Source organism: Penaeus monodon, chromosome 1 (assembly GCF_015228065.2).
Source record: "Penaeus monodon isolate SGIC_2016 chromosome 1, NSTDA_Pmon_1, whole genome shotgun sequence".
Lineage (NCBI taxonomy): Eukaryota > Metazoa > Arthropoda > Malacostraca > Decapoda > Penaeidae > Penaeus > Penaeus monodon.
Genome location: NC_051386.1, coordinates 10,619,414 through 10,626,913, shown reverse-complemented (window position 1 = coordinate 10,626,913; position 7,500 = coordinate 10,619,414). Strand labels below are relative to the sequence as shown.

General features: G+C 36.4%; 1 protein-coding gene across 1 annotated transcript in view; it reads right to left on the bottom strand.

The window, feature by feature from the left end:
* Window positions 1-6,813: 6,813 nt before the first annotated feature.
* LOC119590509 (cyclin-dependent kinase 18-like) overlaps window positions 6,814-7,500 on the bottom strand; it is a gene marked incomplete at its 5' end in the record, with an annotated part of 51,469 nt that continues 50,782 nt past the window's right edge. The window contains 1 exon segment of the mRNA XM_037939192.1: window positions 6,814-7,500. This exon segment is cut by the window's right edge and continues 1,803 nt beyond it.

Below are 7,500 nucleotides of genomic sequence, written 5' to 3'. Positions count from 1 at the left end.
CATCTTCATCATCTTGAACTTTCAAATTATATTAAAACAATAAAGAGTCAGAATTCGTACTGAGTTTAAAATTAACGAGTTCCAAGTACATTAGTTACACTGCATCCTTACGCCGTCACGCCCACTAACACTACCCAGGACATGGTAAATTGCTGTATCCGGCCATAAAACTGTCACCTTTTTTTCTCCAAAACACTGATAGAAAAGTCAGTCAGTCTGTAGTATAAGTGTAAGTGGCCTCTCCCGTAGATATCCACGTTGCTGTTTTTTTCGAATGTAATATGCTAATTATAAAAATATTAGTGAGTGAGTATTAAAACGTATAACCTCAGCTGATACTGTTCCAATACACACTACACAAGTGCCATATATATAATCCACACACTAACTCATCCAAATGTCAATATGAAGCACCAAGACAAAAGGAAAAGAAAAGAGACTACATGCAAAGCAGTGCAAGAAAGGTCATAAACGACACAACAGATTTTACATTCTTGTGGGACAGGTGGACAGCACTGACAAATATTTGATGACTTCACAAGCACCTCCCACGCCACGGAGAGGATGCTGTGCTAGCAAAACTACAGAATGTCACATGTCTTTAGGAAATAAAGTGAAGTTTTACGAATTCACTTTTTTTATGTAGTGTTGGTTATACAAGTTATACAAGAGATTTTTAGAAGGTGAAGAGAGTGTTAGATACCCATAGAATAAATAGATATACACACTCCTATCATGGGAAGGAGGAAGAGAGAAAATCACAGAAAAAACATGAGAGATGAAAGAGATCCGTCACAATCAGCTGGATGACGCAAGCGGAAAAAAATAACCCGTACCAAGATGATCTTTCGAAATACGGAGATGATATGGATTTCCCCATCTGGTTATCATGCGATCAGAAAACACGATACTATGCAAGCGGTTCTGGGATCTCGACAAATGATACATTGAAAGGAAATTCTGCACTGATGAATTCATTTTGGTTATTTTATCTAAAGTTTTTTTGTGTGCGTGTTTTCATTACGAGTCCACGATAACATTGCTTGAATCGTGTTGTTTGCAATTCTACTTCTAGAATTTGTTCAAAAGGATATAATCTTCCTTTTTTCTCGATGGAAGATTTCAGTTTTCGTATCTCTTATAGTGTTTTAGTCTAGAGTAACTCTTAATTAATTACCCCCTTAATGACGAGTTACTTGAGTATTTTCTTTATGGCAAGTATGAATCTACACGTACAGATTATGTATTCATATGACTTTGAATATATTGGAAAGATATTCCAGGAATTTGGAATATTTGAACTCGGCGAAGTATATGAATGTGTGAACATTGATAGCCCTTTTACTAAATTCAGTAATCCATTAATTAACATACTAAACTGACTCCGTTCACTAAACATCATCTTTATACTGACCCTGTTAACGTGGAATACCGTGCCCACTACTTCAAGTAAAATGTCATTGTAGATTCATTGAAATACAAATTAAAATGAAGTTATTAGTCTCTGCAACAGGCAATATGCACAGGCCTACATCTTGACTTTAACAACTACTTACATATTTCAGAAAATATTTACATTTTCAATGTTTTTTTTGCCCTCTTATAGACAAACTCCTTTGATACACATCTAAATACAGCATACCTTATATATTCACCAAACTTCGGATAAAATATGAAGACCTCACCTTGCTCTCCCGTCTCCGCTCGGCCATTCGTTACCAATTTGAGTTCTTGTCGTCGGCTTTGTGGACTCTGGTGTGATATTCACTTGGAAAATCTTTTAGTAGTATACGTGAGTGCCTTTATATTGTATTAGTCATACATGTAAATGAAATATACTAGTTACTGAGAACAAAGATTTCTTATTACGAAAGTAAGGTCGTACTCGCACAGAAATGCCAGTTGCCATCACTGCATTTCTGAATGGAGTAGCGCGTTAGCTATATTAAGCCTTCTATTTGATGTGTAACGAGGCACAACTACGCTTAGTAAGCTCTAAAATATTCATACTATTTGCCTTTTAATTATTTACACTTACGCATAAAAAACATAAGTGTTTATCAAGCGCAAAACTACGCTAGTTGCGGCTGCCGCTGAAGAACGTTTTTCACCGAGCTGCCAAGACGTTTACCTTTCCTACATCCGAACAGAGATCATCTGTGAGAGGTATTTACTTAACGTTAATCGCGTCTGCAGCGGAAAGACCGACGTGCCAATGAACCGTTAGAATAAACATCTCTGAGGGGAGACCACTTAGGGAGGGCAGCGAGGAGGCTATCGCAATGGGGCTGAAAGTATCCTGGTCATTGATTACTAAGGTTCTTGGTCTCGGCTCATCTTCTGTCCTTCGCTCTCACACGACAAACGTCTCCTTGTCCCCGATATTTCGGGCTCACCGGATATATATACATAACAACTGTGTTGGTTGAGAAGGTAGGTTCTAGGAAGGCGATTTGCGTGTTTCTACATCGCGTCTTCAAAATATGTATATCCATATTCTTAATGATAATGCGCTTTTGTGGTTGTTTAATATTTTGCGCTATCTGGTTGTAATCATATAAGATGTGTTCTGCTTTCTTCATAATGATAAATGTTGTAGCTATACATTCAGGTATCAGAACATATAGTTGAATACACAGTTGTAGGGGTCGTGAATACTGTTCGGTTGGATGTAAACAAACACAAAGTGATGGGGCATAATTTTACTTCTTTTCTGTAAAACAGTCTTATGCAGGATGTCCCCGAAGCTCAGAAAGTTGCCATGAAAATGGGGTCAGAAGTTCAAATCCACCTTTTCTGAGCGCCGAGACCACGAAGACCAGAATACAGTGACTATAGTATATGAAACAGTGTATGTATGGAATTTAATAACGAGGTAGGTCTATATAGTCTCCCTTACTGAATTGATCTTTATTAGATTTTGTTATTATTAACCTTTATTACCTGCTAAACAGAACTGGTGTAAACATATAGTAAAAATGCGTGCGAGAGAAAGCGTTAAAAAGAACGAGGGAAAGAATGTTTACTAATAATTTGATAGTAACAAAGCTCAGAAACTTCATAGATAATCAACACACTTGATGTATCATTTTAATAAAGGGTATTTAGAACATCTGCGTTTCCCCTTTACCCTTTTAACGCTGTTTCTTCATCTCGGATTTCCTAAAAGTGAAGACGGTGGTGATACACACGATATGATGATATTCAGTTTCGGTGATGATTAGGGTAATGTTTTAACTATATGATAATGTTCTATGCAACGACGACTCGCATTATATAATTTTATGATGATACGATGATACCGTCTTGATGTTAATAATGACCAGAATTAAAATAGGTTATTTCTAGTACCTATGATACTGATGATGATAAAAGTGATAAACTGTTAATGACGATCAAGAAAAAATAAAGGCGAAGATAATCATAATCAAAGAAGTAAAAAATTAAAAAATCAACTAAATTATCAATAAAACGCAGATAAGAACGTACCAACGTAAGCAATAAGTACAATAATAATAATAAACCTCGTATCTCTCAACAAGATCTTCCTCTCTCTATCGGTTTCATCTCCGGGACTAAGAGGTCGCACGTTCGAGGCTGACTGTTCAGTTTCTCGGGAGAGGCTAAGTGGCGCTCATCACACTCGCTCCTCCCTGCTCTTGCTTGGTGGCTGAACGGATTCTGTTCTGGGAAGACGTTGTGCCGAAGAATCTCAAAGAAAGGGGACAGAACCTATGTTGTTATGTGCTATTATTGTTGTTGGTTTTATTGTTACAATGTCGTTATTGTTATTGATGTTATTGTTACGTGTTATTGTTGGTATTGTTGTCATATGTAATAATTAAAGTTATGCTTTGTGTGTGTATATATATTATTATATGTATGGGTTTTTAAATGAAAGCTTTCACTAGGTGAATTTAAAAGTATTTTGATTTTTTTCTTAATATTTGTCTGTATACAGTAACCAAAGTATTAATACAGGAAATATTGACAGAAAAAATGTTGAGATTTTTAGGTATATGTTCAGAGGAGTTCTCGTTCCATCTGGCTCGCATGCTGCTTTTTTTTTTTTTTTTTTTTTTGTCAAGCGAGCTGGTAATACTAATGAGCCACCGTTTTTGTAGCGGTTGTCCGCATAACCGTTCAGGATATTCTAATAGGTCATTTGTTTCGCGTGCTCTCTAACTTCGCCCTCAGGGTTACCAGCTCAGTTAAGGGCAGGTTAGTTAGGTCGCAGTGACCCCTCCCCCCACACACATAGATAGACACACACAGACACACACACACACACACTACACAAATATTATATATATATATATATATATATATATATATATATATATATATATATATATATATTTATACGACACACATATATATACATACATACACATACTACATACACACACACGTGTGTACGTGTGTGTGTGTGTGTGTGTGTGTATGTATGTGTGTGTGTGTGTGTGTGTGTGTGTCTATCTATCTGTCTATATATGTATATATATACACACACACAAATATTAATATATATATATATATATATATATATATATATATATATATATATACACACACACACACACACACACACACACACACACACACACACACACACACACACACACACACACACACACACACACACACACACACACATATATATATAATATATATATATATATATATATATATATATATATATATATACCACACACACATATATATACATGCATACACATACTTACATACACACACACGTACGTGGGTGTGTGTGTGTGTGTGTGTGTGTGTGTGTGTGTGTGTGTGTGTGTGTGTGTGTGTGTGTGTGTGTGTGTGTGTGTGTGTGTGTGTGTGTGTGTGTGTGTGTGTGTGTGTGTGTGTGTGTTTGTGTGTGTGTCTATCTGTCTATATATGTATATATATCTGTCTATCTATTTGTCTATATATTTATCTATCTATCTGTCTATTTATCTGCCTACCTGTCTATCTATCTATTTGTCTACGTGTGTGTGTGTCTGCAGACACACACGCATGCACGCACACACGCACACGCACACGTACACGCACACGCACACGCACACGCACACGCACACACGCACACGCGCACACACACACACACACACACACACACACACACACACACACACACACACACACACACACACACACACACACACACACACACACACACACACACACACACACACATGTGTGTCACACCTCACAGGTATCTAATTAGAGCAAGGTCAGAAGGATGTGGCATTGATAAAAACATACCGTGCACGAAAATAACCCCTATGGCATCGGAAGGACTTCTGACAAAAAATGTATATCATTAACAAGAAATTGTTTTTCTTTAGCATCTTGGATATGACTATTAGTAATATTAACAGGCACTGTTACATTTTTCATGAACATTTAAGATTTGTAAGCCTTTTGTTTATCAGGAATGATGGCTGGAAGCTCTCAGTGAAGAACCGGCGCAGAAGAAATGAACCGTTTGGTCAGAAGCAGAAGAGTTGTTCGTTAATTTAACAGGACTCATGTCTGAGCAATCTCATTTGGGGTTCACTTTGCCCATCCAGTACCATTTGAATACAGAGCAGTGGTGGTCCCAACTATCCTATATATGTCCAAATCTTAGACAGTTTACCGACGACATTTACAAGCAGTCGAAATTTCTGTCAACGCTGTCTCGGAGACGTTTTAAATACATAAGATTCGGGAATCAGTCAGAATGCGAATGAAGATAGCAAGCACTGAAGCCTTCATCGTCAAGAATCGACTAAGGTGGTGCAGTCACGTCGTTCGGATGAAAGATGAACGTTTGACAAAACAAATATTTATTCTCGGCTTAAAGCAGGCAAAGTGAAAGAGCGACCAAAGGAAGAGAGTTAGAGTTGCATTGCATGCCAGTATTAAGAAATGTAACATTGACACCCAAAACCGGCAATGGTTAATGGTAATGGTAACGACAAATAAATGTGTCAGATATCAAAGGTCATATAGAACTATGGTAAAGTATGGTGGCGAAAAGGGTAAAAATGTGTTAACGATTAGGATAAGTAGACAAAAGAAGGGGATGAAGAAGAGGAAAAGGAAAGGGGCAGAAGAAAATACCATGCAATATTAGTTGTGGTAGGGGTGATCCCCTACATTGGGCTGCAGTCTCCGTCTCCTAGGCCCTCCCATGACAAGAAGCAAGGGAATTGGGGGTCACACCCGGGAAGACAACCATTGGTAAAAAAGTAAAAAAAAAAAAAGTTAGTTAATTGGGCAATCTTACAACTACAGGCAATCTCGTTTTCTCCTACGTTTTTCTGCGGGACTTTTGACGTAAACCAGTATTCCTGGTCGGTCTTTACCCATTAAATTATACTGTTTGTTTATGATTTGCGTGTAACAGTGTAATCTCTTGTATCACGTATTTTGGTGTATATGTTTATTTCTCGTTTTTATGCATCTTGATTGTTATCTATTTAAAAAAATTTCGTACTCTCTTACCTTTTGCTTTTGTTTTCATGCAATGGATAGTTTTACTTTTGCACTTATTATTCTGTACATATTATCCCTCCAAGTTACCATAGTAGTTCACCATTAACATGTCTAAATGCTGCTTCCCAAAATTATTTCACTGCCATATTTACTTCTCATTACTCAATTTCATGTGTACATTGTTTTTTTTTCGTTTCCGTACTTCTTTATTTAATACTATGAATGACAATGTTCCATCTTTAATTTTTACCCCAAGAAATGCAGTATTTCTATAATGCATAATTATATTACTTTGACAGGATTGAAGAAAAGAATGTATAATGTTTTATTTTCTTTAATCATTTTGGACACATCATTGACACAATGTCATGCTGTTCTTCAACCTATGATAGAAATAGTTGAAAATATACATTATAGTCATAGTTGACACCTGTTCAAAAATAGAATCGGTTCGGTTCTAAATATACATGGCAAATTAATAGTTAGGTTTTTCTTTGTTCGGTGAAATTCTTTACACATCTTGCACAATTTTGGATCGAGTCAATCATTCCCTCAAATAAAGAGAGAGCATAATTTTATTTCATCAGTACATTTGACCCTCTGAAGTAGCTCAACCTCCTATAGAAAGTAAACAGCAGGTTATAAACTACTGCTTTGGCTTAGACTCCCTGATCTGATCAAACAAGACCAGATTTCATGGCTGTGAATTGCTCCCCAAATTGGAAAAAAATATAAAGCACAATTGTTTTATTCAAATATTGGATTGTATCACATAAGGAATGTTAAAAGGAGAGGTTGGCTCAAACTTTGCTTAAGTCAGATTTCATGTATTCTAGCTTAAGAAAAAATACATTAACAAGATTAAAACATGATATATACCTCTCCAGAAATACTGAACGATACTTGCAATGACTCCTAAAAACAGGGTGAATTAAATGCTTTGTGTGTATTAAGGAATTCATTTACTCAAAGAAAGAAAAATATAGAATAATAGACTGGAATGCT